Genomic DNA, 809 nt, shown 5'->3' with positions numbered 1-809 from the left:
AGTACAGAAGTGAAATAGTGTGTTATGGACACAAGAATTCTAAATTGCCATGCCATCAGTACTACTGCTCAGATGTAGATTTCTACATGGGAACGTTTATATAATAGATTTGAAGTTACTCAGCCAAAGATCATGGTGGGTTTGCTTTTTTAGCTAGGCTGTGATAAATGGAGATGACTTAGTAAGTTTTCCCCTTGTTACTACAACATTCAGTTATCTTGCTGGGGATTTTGGGGGTTGTGTGTGTGGCTCTTTTAAACTTAAGCTTCAGCATGCCTGCTATTTCTCTTTTTTTTGGCCTTGCTGGAGGACTCCGATGGAATAAATTGTGATCTCATGTCTTAATTGCAAAATTACCGCACTGTTATTTTAGAGAGAGAAACCCTGCAATTGTCTTTGAAGTTAAAGGCATTAAACAGAGGCCCAGAGTTGCAGTTAGCAAGGTGACTTAAAACTCCTTTTCCAGATGTTCAGACTTCAGTACTCGGTGTGTCCGTTTATGCTTCAGTCACTAAAAATCAATCCATGGGAATGGAACGCTTAAAACTGGTAAACTTCACCAATGCTGGCAGCTGATGGGGCCCACACTCTGCCCTCCACCCCCCTCCCCTCGAGACTGAAAAGCAGCTCGAACTTCCTTCAGCCTAAACCCGTTCCTTCTGCAATACTTTTCAATATCAGCAAGTTGGAGAAAAGGGATTATGTGGCTGAAAGCATTGCTACTTTTTCTGCAAACAAAAGTTACCTGAGCACAAGATCTGATGGCATAAATAAACTCCACTAGTGCAGAGGCTGGCAACACTTCTCTG

The sequence above is a fragment of the Antrostomus carolinensis genome, unplaced genomic scaffold (genome assembly GCF_000700745.2).
Source record: "Antrostomus carolinensis isolate BGI_N321 unplaced genomic scaffold, ASM70074v2 scaffold51628, whole genome shotgun sequence".
Taxonomy (NCBI): domain Eukaryota; kingdom Metazoa; phylum Chordata; class Aves; order Caprimulgiformes; family Caprimulgidae; genus Antrostomus; species Antrostomus carolinensis.
Note: the sequence above shows the minus strand (reverse complement) of the source record.